The 14,512-nt window shown below is 46.4% G+C and overlaps 7 non-coding genes across 7 annotated transcripts; all 7 read right to left on the minus strand.

Moving 5' to 3' along the window:
* Window positions 1-236: 236 nt before the first annotated feature.
* LOC130335319 (U2 spliceosomal RNA) lies at window positions 237-427 on the minus strand. Its single transcript, XR_008876969.1, has one exon. It is a non-coding gene; the product is annotated as a U2 spliceosomal RNA (small nuclear RNA).
* Window positions 428-2,511: 2,084 nt separating this feature from the next.
* LOC130335331 (U2 spliceosomal RNA) lies at window positions 2,512-2,702 on the minus strand. Its single transcript, XR_008876980.1, has one exon. It is a non-coding gene; the product is annotated as a U2 spliceosomal RNA (small nuclear RNA).
* Window positions 2,703-4,790: 2,088 nt separating this feature from the next.
* Window positions 4,791-4,981, minus strand: LOC130335343 (U2 spliceosomal RNA). The gene has a single exon (XR_008876991.1). It is a non-coding gene; the product is annotated as a U2 spliceosomal RNA (small nuclear RNA).
* Window positions 4,982-7,071: 2,090 nt separating this feature from the next.
* On the minus strand, window positions 7,072-7,262 carry LOC130335240 (U2 spliceosomal RNA). The gene has a single exon (XR_008876904.1). It is a non-coding gene; the product is annotated as a U2 spliceosomal RNA (small nuclear RNA).
* A 2,085-nt stretch (window positions 7,263-9,347) lies between these two features.
* Window positions 9,348-9,538, minus strand: LOC130335252 (U2 spliceosomal RNA). Its single transcript, XR_008876915.1, has one exon. It is a non-coding gene; the product is annotated as a U2 spliceosomal RNA (small nuclear RNA).
* A 2,081-nt stretch (window positions 9,539-11,619) lies between these two features.
* Window positions 11,620-11,810, minus strand: LOC130335264 (U2 spliceosomal RNA). Its single transcript, XR_008876926.1, has one exon. It is a non-coding gene; the product is annotated as a U2 spliceosomal RNA (small nuclear RNA).
* A 2,090-nt stretch (window positions 11,811-13,900) lies between these two features.
* On the minus strand, window positions 13,901-14,091 carry LOC130335276 (U2 spliceosomal RNA). Its single transcript, XR_008876937.1, has one exon. It is a non-coding gene; the product is annotated as a U2 spliceosomal RNA (small nuclear RNA).
* Window positions 14,092-14,512: the final 421 nt, after the last annotated feature.

The raw sequence follows: 14,512 nt of genomic DNA on the forward strand, positions 1-14,512 counted from the left end.
TGCTGGCTACTCAAATGATCCAATTAAGGAGGCCATTTAGTCAGCAGCAGCAGAAGTCCTGTGCCTGGACGCTCCAACAGCGGCCAGACACAAGCAGAAGCAGAAGCAGCAGCAGCACCACCTTTTGTTTTTTGGCTGCAGCAGCAGCAGCAGCAAGGCCCACAGGGCTGGCTAGCTGGCTAGCCAGCAAGCAGGTAGCAATGAAAGTAGGAATCTTTCTTTTTAACCCTGTAAGGGGGTGGTGCACTGTACCCGAAGATACTGCCATATCGGGTCAATGCATAGGGCGACGGAAGCAAGCTTCGAAATCGGCCCCCGTTCTCAAAAATCCATTTAATATATGGTCCCCAGATAGGGGACGTATCAGATATTAAACTGATAAGAACAGATACTACACTTGATCTTAGCCAAAAGGCCGAGAAGCGATAACCGTGAAAGGGGCGGGCCCAACAAGGTCCCCTTCATGGGCACTATCACTGCTTGCTGTCAGGGAGGCTGCCAGACAATTTTCCATGCACACTCTGGGCTGGGGGGCAGTCAACCACCAGTACACACAGCAGAACCTAAACCCATACCATTATTGCTAAGCAGCAAGACAGGGGCCCATTGCACTCCCACGGGGCCTTTTTAAATGCAATCCATAACCCGGATTTGCCAGGAACCCTTCTTACTCCTCCTACTTGCATGTGACACTGGGCTTAGGATCTGCATAGGAAACACACACACAAGCACACACCTACCTTTGTTGCCTGCAGATGCCTCCTTGGCTGTCCCCAAACGGTATCAAACCAACACCCACGGGAAGCTGTAAGCATAGAGGACATGCCTGCACCCCATTGGACTTACCTGTGTGGGTTAAACCCGGGTTATTTGACAACCTATGGCGGTGATGGTTCTGCTCAGGCAGAGCAGTGCTGATGCTCCTCATAAAGCTGTCGCTGCTGTGAAGGTTCTAGGTGACATCACAAATCCCTATGGTTACATACACAACAAAGCTGGGTTGTTGTTGTTTACACTCTGCAAGGCCTGTGGAAGTGAGTGACATCATAGCACTGTAGTTCTGAGGGTTCTAGATGGATGCAACAATCTCCTGTTGCTTCTATGAAGGCCATAATAGACGACATCACCAAACAGCTCCATAGTCACATACACAGCAAAGGAGAGATGTTGTTTACACCTAGTGATGTCAGTGGTATTGAGTGACATCACAGCACAGTGCTAAGGCTCCTGGGCCTGGACACAGCAGCGGCTGCAATATCTCAACGGAGAATACGTTTATATATATGTGTGTGTGTGCGCGTATATATATATATATATATATATATATATATATATATATATATTTCTCCGCCGAAATCACTTTTAAACCCATTTCCACCTTTTTTTCCCTTCTCTTCCTCTTACTTTTTTTTCACGTTTTTTTACGTTTTTCTCCTTTTCGCCTCTTTTCTGGGCGTATTATTCTTCTTTTTCTTCTTTTTTTTCGTCTAATGCATACCCCATCAGTGCAGCAATGCTTATTCAATACCGCCAGCAGATGGAGACACTGGGGGATAATTTTCTAAGGATTTATACTGATTTTTCCTGTCTGAATTTGTCGCACAGAAAGTTGCAGGCCAAATATGTGTGACATTTCTGCGACTTTAGCTTCTAGAGCATTTTTACAACATTATACATAGGTGCTGAATACATAAAAAGCGACTGTTCAGCGACAGACAAGTCGCATCGGCTGAAAGTAGGCCAGAATGTCAGTCCATGTTGGAGCAGGTTTAGATACAGTCTAAAGCATAGATCTCAAAGTCTGTGCACAGAATTTAGCAAGGGCCTCGCACCTTCTGATGCATCAGGTAGGTGCACAATAGCATAGCCTAACCCTCTGTACTTTGGTCTATATTGATGCGGGACATAGACAGCCAGCTGATGACCAATCCATTAGTGCAATGGATGGCTGGAAGCATTTGTCTTTGCCTTTGCAATACCACAGAAGCAATGCATGGTCAATGTACAGCAATGACACACCTGTGTGAACAGCCAGGAGACCCCCCCCCCCCATGTTATGTTACATAGTTACATAGTTAGTACGGTCGAAAAAAGACATATGTCCATCAAGTTCAACCAGGGAATTAAGGGGTAGGGGTGTGGCGCGATATTGGGGAAGGGATGAGATTTTATATTTCTTCATAAGCATTAATCTTATTTTGTCAATTAGGAACATTCAGCACCCACCCGCTATCAAGGCAGCTGCCTATCATGTCATGCCCTACCTGCACAGGTGTGCTGGCTACTCAAATGATCCAATTAAGGAGGCCATTTAGTCAGCAGCAGCAGAAGTCCTGTGCCTGGACGCTCCAACAGCGGCCAGACACAAGCAGAAGCAGAAGCAGCAGCAGCACCACCTTTTGTTTTTTGGCTGCAGCAGCAGCAGCAGCAAGGCCCACAGGGCTGGCTAGCTGGCTAGCCAGCAAGCAGGTAGCAATGAAAGTAGGAATCTTTCTTTTTAACCCTGTAAGGGGGTGGTGCACTGTACCCGAAGATACTGCCATATCGGGTCAATGCATAGGGCGACGGAAGCAAGCTTCGAAATCGGCCCCCGTTCTCAAAAATCCATTTAATATATGGTCCCCAGATAGGGGACGTATCAGATATTAAACTGATAAGAACAGATACTACACTTGATCTTAGCCAAAAGGCCGAGAAGCGATAACCGTGAAAGGGGCGGGCCCAACAAGGTCCCCTTCATGGGCACTATCACTGCTTGCTGTCAGGGAGGCTGCCAGACAATTTTCCATGCACACTCTGGGCTGGGGGGCAGTCAACCACCAGTACACACAGCAGAACCTAAACCCATACCATTATTGCTAAGCAGCAAGACAGGGGCCCATTGCACTCCCACGGGGCCTTTTTAAATGCAATCCATAACCCGGATTTGCCAGGAACCCTTCTTACTCCTCCTACTTGCATGTGACACTGGGCTTAGGATCTGCATAGGAAACACACACACAAGCACACACCTACCTTTGTTGCCTGCAGATGCCTCCTTGGCTGTCCCCAAACGGTATCAAACCAACACCCACGGGAAGCTGTAAGCATAGAGGACATGCCTGCACCCCATTGGACTTACCTGTGTGGGTTAAACCCGGGTTATTTGACAACCTATGGCGGTGATGGTTCTGCTCAGGCAGAGCAGTGCTGATGCTCCTCATAAAGCTGTCGCTGCTGTGAAGGTTCTAGGTGACATCACAAATCCCTATGGTTACATACACAACAAAGCTGGGTTGTTGTTGTTTACACTCTGCAAGGCCTGTGGAAGTGAGTGACATCATAGCACTGTAGTTCTGAGGGTTCTAGATGGATGCAACAATCTCCTGTTGCTTCTATGAAGGCCATAATAGACGACATCACCAAACAGCTCCATAGTCACATACACAGCAAAGGAGAGATGTTGTTTACACCTAGTGATGTCAGTGGTATTGAGTGACATCACAGCACAGTGCTAAGGCTCCTGGGCCTGGACACAGCAGCGGCTGCAATATCTCAACGGAGAATACGTTTATATATATGTGTGTGTGTGCGCGTATATATATATATATATATATATATATATATATATATATATATATTTCTCCGCCGAAATCACTTTTAAACCCATTTCCACCTTTTTTTCCCTTCTCTTCCTCTTACTTTTTTTTCACGTTTTTTTACGTTTTTCTCCTTTTCGCCTCTTTTCTGGGCGTATTATTCTTCTTTTTCTTCTTTTTTTTCGTCTAATGCATACCCCATCAGTGCAGCAATGCTTATTCAATACCGCCAGCAGATGGAGACACTGGGGGATAATTTTCTAAGGATTTATACTGATTTTTCCTGTCTGAATTTGTCGCACAGAAAGTTGCAGGCCAAATATGTGTGACATTTCTGCGACTTTAGCTTCTAGAGCATTTTTACAACATTATACATAGGTGCTGAATACATAAAAAGCGACTGTTCAGCGACAGACAAGTCGCATCGGCTGAAAGTAGGCCAGAATGTCAGTCCATGTTGGAGCAGGTTTAGATACAGTCTAAAGCATAGATCTCAAAGTCTGTGCACAGAATTTAGCAAGGGCCTCGCACCTTCTGATGCATCAGGTAGGTGCACAATAGCATAGCCTAACCCTCTGTACTTTGGTCTATATTGATGCGGGACATAGACAGCCAGCTGATGATCAATCCATTAGTGCAATGGATGGCTGGAAGCATTTGTCTTTGCCTTTGCAATACCACAGAAGCAATGCATGGTCAATGTACAGCAATGACACACCTGTGTGAACAGCCAGGAGACCCCCCCCCCCCCCATGTTATGTTACATAGTTACATAGTTAGTACGGTCGAAAAAAGACATATGTCCATCAAGTTCAACCAGGGAATTAAGGGGTAGGGGTGTGGCGCGATATTGGGGAAGGGATGAGATTTTATATTTCTTCATAAGCATTAATCTTATTTTGTCAATTAGGAACATTCAGCACCCACCCGCTATCAAGGCAGCTGCCTATCATGTCATGCCCTACCTGCACAGGTGTGCTGGCTACTCAAATGATCCAATTAAGGAGGCCATTTAGTCAGCAGCAGCAGAAGTCCTGTGCCTGGACGCTCCAACAGCGGCCAGACACAAGCAGAAGCAGAAGCAGCAGCAGCACCACCTTTTGTTTTTTGGCTGCAGCAGCAGCAGCAGCAAGGCCCACAGGGCTGGCTAGCTGGCTAGCCAGCAAGCAGGTAGCAATGAAAGTAGGAATCTTTCTTTTTAACCCTGTAAGGGGGTGGTGCACTGTACCCGAAGATACTGCCATATCGGGTCAATGCATAGGGCGACGGAAGCAAGCTTCGAAATCGGCCCCCGTTCTCAAAAATCCATTTAATATATGGTCCCCAGATAGGGGACGTATCAGATATTAAACTGATAAGAACAGATACTACACTTGATCTTAGCCAAAAGGCCGAGAAGCGATAACCGTGAAAGGGGCGGGCCCAACAAGGTCCCCTTCATGGGCACTATCACTGCTTGCTGTCAGGGAGGCTGCCAGACAATTTTCCATGCACACTCTGGGCTGGGGGGCAGTCAACCACCAGTACACACAGCAGAACCTAAACCCATACCATTATTGCTAAGCAGCAAGACAGGGGCCCATTGCACTCCCACGGGGCCTTTTTAAATGCAATCCATAACCCGGATTTGCCAGGAACCCTTCTTACTCCTCCTACTTGCATGTGACACTGGGCTTAGGATCTGCATAGGAAACACACACACAAGCACACACCTACCTTTGTTGCCTGCAGATGCCTCCTTGGCTGTCCCCAAACGGTATCAAACCAACACCCACGGGAAGCTGTAAGCATAGAGGACATGCCTGCACCCCATTGGACTTACCTGTGTGGGTTAAACCCGGGTTATTTGACAACCTATGGCGGTGATGGTTCTGCTCAGGCAGAGCAGTGCTGATGCTCCTCATAAAGCTGTCGCTGCTGTGAAGGTTCTAGGTGACATCACAAATCCCTATGGTTACATACACAACAAAGCTGGGTTGTTGTTGTTTACACTCTGCAAGGCCTGTGGAAGTGAGTGACATCATAGCACTGTAGTTCTGAGGGTTCTAGATGGATGCAACAATCTCCTGTTGCTTCTATGAAGGCCATAATAGACGACATCACCAAACAGCTCCATAGTCACATACACAGCAAAGGAGAGATGTTGTTTACACCTAGTGATGTCAGTGGTATTGAGTGACATCACAGCACAGTGCTAAGGCTCCTGGGCCTGGACACAGCAGCGGCTGCAATATCTCAACGGAGAATACGTTTATATATATGTGTGTGTGTGCGCGTATATATATATATATATATATATATATATATATATATATATATTTCTCCGCCGAAATCACTTTTAAACCCATTTCCACCTTTTTTTCCCTTCTCTTCCTCTTACTTTTTTTTCACGTTTTTTTACGTTTTTCTCCTTTTCGCCTCTTTTCTGGGCGTATTATTCTTCTTTTTCTTCTTTTTTTTCGTCTAATGCATACCCCATCAGTGCAGCAATGCTTATTCAATACCGCCAGCAGATGGAGACACTGGGGGATAATTTTCTAAGGATTTATACTGATTTTTCCTGTCTGAATTTGTCGCACAGAAAGTTGCAGGCCAAATATGTGTGACATTTCTGCGACTTTAGCTTCTAGAGCATTTTTACAACATTATACATAGGTGCTGAATACATAAAAAGCGACTGTTCAGCGACAGACAAGTCGCATCGGCTGAAAGTAGGCCAGAATGTCAGTCCATGTTGGAGCAGGTTTAGATACAGTCTAAAGCATAGATCTCAAAGTCTGTGCACAGAATTTAGCAAGGGCCTCGCACCTTCTGATGCATCAGGTAGGTGCACAATAGCATAGCCTAACCCTCTGTACTTTGGTCTATATTGATGCGGGACATAGACAGCCAGCTGATGACCAATCCATTAGTGCAATGGATGGCTGGAAGCATTTGTCTTTGCCTTTGCAATACCACAGAAGCAATGCATGGTCAATGTACAGCAATGACACACCTGTGTGAACAGCCAGGAGACCCCCCCCCCCCATGTTATGTTACATAGTTACATAGTTAGTACGGTCGAAAAAAGACATATGTCCATCAAGTTCAACCAGGGAATTAAGGGGTAGGGGTGTGGCGCGATATTGGGGAAGGGATGAGATTTTATATTTCTTCATAAGCATTAATCTTATTTTGTCAATTAGGAACATTCAGCACCCACCCGCTATCAAGGCAGCTGCCTATCATGTCATGCCCTACCTGCACAGGTGTGCTGGCTACTCAAATGATCCAATTAAGGAGGCCATTTAGTCAGCAGCAGCAGAAGTCCTGTGCCTGGACGCTCCAACAGCGGCCAGACACAAGCAGAAGCAGAAGCAGCAGCAGCACCACCTTTTGTTTTTTGGCTGCAGCAGCAGCAGCAGCAGCAGCAAGGCCCACAGGGCTGGCTAGCTGGCTAGCCAGCAAGCAGGTAGCAATGAAAGTAGGAATCTTTCTTTTTAACCCTGTAAGGGGGTGGTGCACTGTACCCGAAGATACTGCCATATCGGGTCAATGCATAGGGCGACGGAAGCAAGCTTCGAAATCGGCCCCCGTTCTCAAAAATCCATTTAATATATGGTCCCCAGATAGGGGACGTATCAGATATTAAACTGATAAGAACAGATACTACACTTGATCTTAGCCAAAAGGCCGAGAAGCGATAACCGTGAAAGGGGCGGGCCCAACAAGGTCCCCTTCATGGGCACTATCACTGCTTGCTGTCAGGGAGGCTGCCAGACAATTTTCCATGCACACTCTGGGCTGGGGGGCAGTCAACCACCAGTACACACAGCAGAACCTAAACCCATACCATTATTGCTAAGCAGCAAGACAGGGGCCCATTGCACTCCCACGGGGCCTTTTTAAATGCAATCCATAACCCGGATTTGCCAGGAACCCTTCTTACTCCTCCTACTTGCATGTGACACTGGGCTTAGGATCTGCATAGGAAACACACACACAAGCACACACCTACCTTTGTTGCCTGCAGATGCCTCCTTGGCTGTCCCCAAACGGTATCAAACCAACACCCACGGGAAGCTGTAAGCATAGAGGACATGCCTGCACCCCATTGGACTTACCTGTGTGGGTTAAACCCGGGTTATTTGACAACCTATGGCGGTGATGGTTCTGCTCAGGCAGAGCAGTGCTGATGCTCCTCATAAAGCTGTCGCTGCTGTGAAGGTTCTAGGTGACATCACAAATCCCTATGGTTACATACACAACAAAGCTGGGTTGTTGTTGTTTACACTCTGCAAGGCCTGTGGAAGTGAGTGACATCATAGCACTGTAGTTCTGAGGGTTCTAGATGGATGCAACAATCTCCTGTTGCTTCTATGAAGGCCATAATAGACGACATCACCAAACAGCTCCATAGTCACATACACAGCAAAGGAGAGATGTTGTTTACACCTAGTGATGTCAGTGGTATTGAGTGACATCACAGCACAGTGCTAAGGCTCCTGGGCCTGGACACAGCAGCGGCTGCAATATCTCAACGGAGAATACGTTTATATATATGTGTGTGTGTGCGCGTATATATATATATATATATATATATATATATATATATATATATTTCTCCGCCGAAATCACTTTTAAACCCATTTCCACCTTTTTTTCCCTTCTCTTCCTCTTACTTTTTTTTCACGTTTTTTTACGTTTTTCTCCTTTTCGCCTCTTTTCTGGGCGTATTATTCTTCTTTTTCTTCTTTTTTTTCGTCTAATGCATACCCCATCAGTGCAGCAATGCTTATTCAATACCGCCAGCAGATGGAGACACTGGGGGATAATTTTCTAAGGATTTATACTGATTTTTCCTGTCTGAATTTGTCGCACAGAAAGTTGCAGGCCAAATATGTGTGACATTTCTGCGACTTTAGCTTCTAGAGCATTTTTACAACATTATACATAGGTGCTGAATACATAAAAAGCGACTGTTCAGCGACAGACAAGTCGCATCGGCTGAAAGTAGGCCAGAATGTCAGTCCATGTTGGAGCAGGTTTAGATACAGTCTAAAGCATAGATCTCAAAGTCTGTGCACAGAATTTAGCAAGGGCCTCGCACCTTCTGATGCATCAGGTAGGTGCACAATAGCATAGCCTAACCCTCTGTACTTTGGTCTATATTGATGCGGGACATAGACAGCCAGCTGATGACCAATCCATTAGTGCAATGGATGGCTGGAAGCATTTGTCTTTGCCTTTGCAATACCACAGAAGCAATGCATGGTCAATGTACAGCAATGACACACCTGTGTGAACAGCCAGGAGACCCCCCCCCCCCCATGTTATGTTACATAGTTACATAGTTAGTACGGTCGAAAAAAGACATATGTCCATCAAGTTCAACCAGGGAATTAAGGGGTAGGGGTGTGGCGCGATATTGGGGAAGGGATGAGATTTTATATTTCTTCATAAGCATTAATCTTATTTTGTCAATTAGGAACATTCAGCACCCACCCGCTATCAAGGCAGCTGCCTATCATGTCATGCCCTACCTGCACAGGTGTGCTGGCTACTCAAATGATCCAATTAAGGAGGCCATTTAGTCAGCAGCAGCAGAAGTCCTGTGCCTGGACGCTCCAACAGCGGCCAGACACAAGCAGAAGCAGAAGCAGCAGCAGCACCACCTTTTGTTTTTTGGCTGCAGCAGCAGCAGCAGCAAGGCCCACAGGGCTGGCTAGCTGGCTAGCCAGCAAGCAGGTAGCAATGAAAGTAGGAATCTTTCTTTTTAACCCTGTAAGGGGGTGGTGCACTGTACCCGAAGATACTGCCATATCGGGTCAATGCATAGGGCGACGGAAGCAAGCTTCGAAATCGGCCCCCGTTCTCAAAAATCCATTTAATATATGGTCCCCAGATAGGGGACGTATCAGATATTAAACTGATAAGAACAGATACTACACTTGATCTTAGCCAAAAGGCCGAGAAGCGATAACCGTGAAAGGGGCGGGCCCAACAAGGTCCCCTTCATGGGCACTATCACTGCTTGCTGTCAGGGAGGCTGCCAGACAATTTTCCATGCACACTCTGGGCTGGGGGGCAGTCAACCACCAGTACACACAGCAGAACCTAAACCCATACCATTATTGCTAAGCAGCAAGACAGGGGCCCATTGCACTCCCACGGGGCCTTTTTAAATGCAATCCATAACCCGGATTTGCCAGGAACCCTTCTTACTCCTCCTACTTGCATGTGACACTGGGCTTAGGATCTGCATAGGAAACACACACACAAGCACACACCTACCTTTGTTGCCTGCAGATGCCTCCTTGGCTGTCCCCAAACGGTATCAAACCAACACCCACGGGAAGCTGTAAGCATAGAGGACATGCCTGCACCCCATTGGACTTACCTGTGTGGGTTAAACCCGGGTTATTTGACAACCTATGGCGGTGATGGTTCTGCTCAGGCAGAGCAGTGCTGATGCTCCTCATAAAGCTGTCGCTGCTGTGAAGGTTCTAGGTGACATCACAAATCCCTATGGTTACATACACAACAAAGCTGGGTTGTTGTTGTTTACACTCTGCAAGGCCTGTGGAAGTGAGTGACATCATAGCACTGTAGTTCTGAGGGTTCTAGATGGATGCAACAATCTCCTGTTGCTTCTATGAAGGCCATAATAGACGACATCACCAAACAGCTCCATAGTCACATACACAGCAAAGGAGAGATGTTGTTTACACCTAGTGATGTCAGTGGTATTGAGTGACATCACAGCACAGTGCTAAGGCTCCTGGGCCTGGACACAGCAGCGGCTGCAATATCTCAACGGAGAATACGTTTATATATATGTGTGTGTGTGCGCGTATATATATATATATATATATATATATATATATATATATATATTTCTCCGCCGAAATCACTTTTAAACCCATTTCCACCTTTTTTTCCCTTCTCTTCCTCTTACTTTTTTTTCACGTTTTTTTACGTTTTTCTCCTTTTCGCCTCTTTTCTGGGCGTATTATTCTTCTTTTTCTTCTTTTTTTTCGTCTAATGCATACCCCATCAGTGCAGCAATGCTTATTCAATACCGCCAGCAGATGGAGACACTGGGGGATAATTTTCTAAGGATTTATACTGATTTTTCCTGTCTGAATTTGTCGCACAGAAAGTTGCAGGCCAAATATGTGTGACATTTCTGCGACTTTAGCTTCTAGAGCATTTTTACAACATTATACATAGGTGCTGAATACATAAAAAGCGACTGTTCAGCGACAGACAAGTCGCATCGGCTGAAAGTAGGCCAGAATGTCAGTCCATGTTGGAGCAGGTTTAGATACAGTCTAAAGCATAGATCTCAAAGTCTGTGCACAGAATTTAGCAAGGGCCTCGCACCTTCTGATGCATCAGGTAGGTGCACAATAGCATAGCCTAACCCTCTGTACTTTGGTCTATATTGATGCGGGACATAGACAGCCAGCTGATGACCAATCCATTAGTGCAATGGATGGCTGGAAGCATTTGTCTTTGCCTTTGCAATACCACAGAAGCAATGCATGGTCAATGTACAGCAATGACACACCTGTGTGAACAGCCAGGAGACCCCCCCCCCCCCATGTTATGTTACATAGTTACATAGTTAGTACGGTCGAAAAAAGACATATGTCCATCAAGTTCAACCAGGGAATTAAGGGGTAGGGGTGTGGCGCGATATTGGGGAAGGGATGAGATTTTATATTTCTTCATAAGCATTAATCTTATTTTGTCAATTAGGAACATTCAGCACCCACCCGCTATCAAGGCAGCTGCCTATCATGTCATGCCCTACCTGCACAGGTGTGCTGGCTACTCAAATGATCCAATTAAGGAGGCCATTTAGTCAGCAGCAGCAGAAGTCCGTGCCTGGACGCTCCAACAGCGGCCAGACACAAGCAGAAGCAGAAGCAGCAGCACCTTTTGTTTTTTGGCTGCAGCAGCAGCAGCAGCAGCAAGGCCCACAGGGCTGGCTAGCTGGCTAGCCAGCAAGCAGGTAGCAATGAAAGTAGGAATCTTTCTTTTTAACCCTGTAAGGGGGTGGTGCACTGTACCCGAAGATACTGCCATATCGGGTCAATGCATAGGGCGACGGAAGCAAGCTTCGAAATCGGCCCCCGTTCTCAAAAATCCATTTAATATATGGTCCCCAGATAGGGGACGTATCAGATATTAAACTGATAAGAACAGATACTACACTTGATCTTAGCCAAAAGGCCGAGAAGCGATAACCGTGAAAGGGGCGGGCCCAACAAGGTCCCCTTCATGGGCACTATCACTGCTTGCTGTCAGGGAGGCTGCCAGACAATTTTCCATGCACACTCTGGGCTGGGGGGCAGTCAACCACCAGTACACACAGCAGAACCTAAACCCATACCATTATTGCTAAGCAGCAAGACAGGGGCCCATTGCACTCCCACGGGGCCTTTTTAAATGCAATCCATAACCCGGATTTGCCAGGAACCCTTCTTACTCCTCCTACTTGCATGTGACACTGGGCTTAGGATCTGCATAGGAAACACACACACAAGCACACACCTACCTTTGTTGCCTGCAGATGCCTCCTTGGCTGTCCCCAAACGGTATCAAACCAACACCCACGGGAAGCTGTAAGCATAGAGGACATGCCTGCACCCCATTGGACTTACCTGTGTGGGTTAAACCCGGGTTATTTGACAACCTATGGCGGTGATGGTTCTGCTCAGGCAGAGCAGTGCTGATGCTCCTCATAAAGCTGTCGCTGCTGTGAAGGTTCTAGGTGACATCACAAATCCCTATGGTTACATACACAACAAAGCTGGGTTGTTGTTGTTTACACTCTGCAAGGCCTGTGGAAGTGAGTGACATCATAGCACTGTAGTTCTGAGGGTTCTAGATGGATGCAACAATCTCCTGTTGCTTCTATGAAGGCCATAATAGACGACATCACCAAACAGCTCCATAGTCACATACACAGCAAAGGAGAGATGTTGTTTACACCTAGTGATGTCAGTGGTATTGAGTGACATCACAGCACAGTGCTAAGGCTCCTGGGCCTGGACACAGCAGCGGCTGCAATATCTCAACGGAGAATACGTTTATATATATGTGTGTGTGTGCGCGTATATATATATATATATATATATATATATATATATATATATATATATATTTCTCCGCCGAAATCACTTTTAAACCCATTTCCACCTTTTTTTCCCTTCTCTTCCTCTTACTTTTTTTTCACGTTTTTTTACGTTTTTCTCCTTTTCGCCTCTTTTCTGGGCGTATTATTCTTCTTTTTCTTCTTTTTTTTCGTCTAATGCATACCCCATCAGTGCAGCAATGCTTATTCAATACCGCCAGCAGATGGAGACACTGGGGGATAATTTTCTAAGGATTTATACTGATTTTTCCTGTCTGAATTTGTCGCACAGAAAGTTGCAGGCCAAATATGTGTGACATTTCTGCGACTTTAGCTTCTAGAGCATTTTTACAACATTATACATAGGTGCTGAATACATAAAAAGCGACTGTTCAGCGACAGACAAGTCGCATCGGCTGAAAGTAGGCCAGAATGTCAGTCCATGTTGGAGCAGGTTTAGATACAGTCTAAAGCATAGATCTCAAAGTCTGTGCACAGAATTTAGCAAGGGCCTCGCACCTTCTGATGCATCAGGTAGGTGCACAATAGCATAGCCTAACCCTCTGTACTTTGGTCTATATTGATGCGGGACATAGACAGCCAGCTGATGACCAATCCATTAGTGCAATGGATGGCTGGAAGCATTTGTCTTTGCCTTTGCAATACCACAGAAGCAATGCATGGTCAATGTACAGCAATGACACACCTGTGTGAACAGCCAGGAGACCCCCCCCCCCCATGTTATGTTACATAGTTACATAGTTAGTACGGTCGAAAAAAGACATATGTCCATCAAGTTCAACCAGGGAATTAAGGGGTAGGGGTGTGGCGCGATATTGGGGAAGGGATGAGATTTTATATTTCTTCATAAGCATTAATCTTATTTTGTCAATTAGGAACATTCAGCACCCACCCGCTATCAAGGCAGCTGCCTATCATGTCATGCCCTACCTGCACAGGTGTGCTGGCTACTCAAATGATCCAATTAAGGAGGCCATTTAGTCAGCAGCAGCAGAAGTCCTGTGCCTGGACGCTCCAACAGCGGCCAGACACAAGCAGAAGCAGAAGCAGCAGCAGCACCACCTTTTGTTTTTTGGCTGCAGCAGCAGCAGCAGCAAGGCCCACAGGGCTGGCTAGCTGGCTAGCCAGCAAGCAGGTAGCAATGAAAGTAGGAATCTTTCTTTTTAACCCTGTAAGGGGGTGGTGCACTGTACCCGAAGATACTGCCATATCGGGTCAATGCATAGGGCGACGGAAGCAAGCTTCGAAATCGGCCCCCGTTCTCAAAAATCCATTTAATATATGGTCCCCAGATAGGGGACGTATCAGATATTAAACTGATAAGAACAGATACTACACTTGATCTTAGCCAAAAGGCCGAGAAGCGATAACCGTGAAAGGGGCGGGCCCAACAAGGTCCCCTTCATGGGCACTATCACTGCTTGCTGTCAGGGAGGCTGCCAGACAATTTTCCATGCACACTCTGGGCTGGGGGGCAGTCAACCACCAGTACACACAGCAGAACCTAAACCCATACCATTATTGCTAAGCAGCAAGACAGGGGCCCATTGCACTCCCACGGGGCCTTTTTAAATGCAATCCATAACCCGGATTTGCCAGGAACCCTTCTTACTCCTCCTACTTGCATGTGACACTGGGCTTAGGATCTGCATAGGAAACACACACACAAGCACACGCCTACCTTTGTTGCCTGCAGATGCCTCCTTGGCTGTCCCCAAACGGTATCAAACCAACACCCACGGGAAGCTGTAAGCATAGAGGACATGCCTGCACCCCATTGGACTTACCT

Source organism: Hyla sarda, unplaced genomic scaffold (assembly GCF_029499605.1).
Source record: "Hyla sarda isolate aHylSar1 unplaced genomic scaffold, aHylSar1.hap1 scaffold_449, whole genome shotgun sequence".
Classification (NCBI taxonomy): domain Eukaryota; kingdom Metazoa; phylum Chordata; class Amphibia; order Anura; family Hylidae; genus Hyla; species Hyla sarda.